We start from the raw sequence: 1,813 nt of genomic DNA, 5'->3' as shown, positions 1-1,813 counted from the left end.
AAATCGCCCCCCCCAGGACTTATTCTTTGGAAGCCTAGTACTTATTCTATCGGTCTCTTTTTTGCCGAAGTTACGGGGGACGTAAACACACCAGCCTCGGTTGTCAAGCAATGCTAGGGGGACAAACACATACATATATATATATATATATATACATATATACGACGGTCTTCTTTCAGTTTCCATCTACCAAATCCACTCACAAGGCTTTGGTCGACCCGAGGCTATAGTAGAAGACACTTCTTGCCCAAGGTGCCACACAGTGGGACTGAACCCGGGACCATGTGGTTGGTAAGCAAGCTACTTACCACAGAGCCACTCCTGTGCCTATTAATAAAAAAACATAACTATACTTATGTTTTGAATTCTAATTTCCTGTTTGCATCACTAAACCTGTACATGTGTATGTATGGACACTTGATGGAAACTGCAGGAAGCCTGTCGTGTGTGAGTGGGTGTGTGTGTGTATGGATGTTAGTATTCCATGCTTGTCATCACTTGAGCAAAATGGCAGTGGTGCTGACATTGTGATTGATTCCTCTTAAGTTTTCCAAAGACATCTGCAATGGAACACTCTTTATTTGAAAACTGGGTAAGGGGTGGCGACAGTCTGTGCATCTGGGTGCGTGAGTAGGATATTTGTAGGTATTGAAGCCAGGAAGACATCTGTCTGTTCAAAGAAGTACTCCATGCAGAGTTATGCAAAGTTGAAGTATTTTATCCGGATTAGCCTGATGGACGTGGAGATTAGACATCCAGGCGAAATTGTTGAGTTCACTGTTGGAGTATTTTGAATAAAAGGTGTGCATGGATGGATGGATGGATGGATGGATGGATAGATGGATAGATAGACAGACAGACTGGCAGATAAACAGATAGATAAAGTACTTGGTTGGTAGGCAGGTAGGTAAGTAGGTACATAGATAGATAGATAGATAGATAGATAGATAGATAGATAGATACATAGATTGATAGAGAGACGGACAGACTGGCAGGCAGATAGACAGATAAATAAACTACTTGGTTAGTAGGTACATAGATAGATAGATAGATAAATAGACAGACAGACAGACTGGCAGATAAACAGGTAGATAAACTACTTGGTTGGTAGGTAGGTAGGTAAGTTGGTACATAGATAGATAAATAAATAGACTGGCAGAGTGACAGATAGATAAACTGGTAGGTAGGTACGTGGGTAGATAGATAAACTAGTAGGTATGCAGGTAGGTAGGGAGGTAGGTTGATAGATAGAGAATATACTGGCAGATTGACAGATAAACTGGTAGGTAAGTAGATAGATAGATAGACAGATAGATAAACTTGTAGGTAGGTAGATAGACAGACAGATTGGCAAATAGACAGATAGATAAACTTGTAGGTAAGTTGAGAGATAGACTGACAGACAGAGAAATATTAGAAATATTAGGCTTGGTTTCTTTATTTTCTCTTCGTTTCTCTCATGGTTTTGTTAGTCAGCTCACAATACACAACCACCACCACCAATACTACATATTCTACATCCTTACCAACCAAACTACCACTACACACTTATCAGGCCTCTCTCAGTGTTACTAATAATAATAAAAAAAACACCTACTACCACTGGCATCACCAGTCAGACATACCCCTCCCCCCTCGTACGCCCTTCCCCTACCGGTAGCATCACTACTACCACAGCCAAATCTGACACACACCATATCCTTATCAATAAGACCAATGCAGACCCCCCTCCCTCTGCACCCCCCCTGCTATGACTATCACCATCAATCAGACAGACATCATCATCATTACCAATAATAACATCAACAACACC

Source organism: Octopus bimaculoides, chromosome 24 (genome assembly GCF_001194135.2).
Source record: "Octopus bimaculoides isolate UCB-OBI-ISO-001 chromosome 24, ASM119413v2, whole genome shotgun sequence".
Lineage (NCBI taxonomy): Eukaryota > Metazoa > Mollusca > Cephalopoda > Octopoda > Octopodidae > Octopus > Octopus bimaculoides.
The sequence above is the reverse complement of the archived record's forward strand: the minus strand, read 5'-3'. Positions refer to the sequence as shown.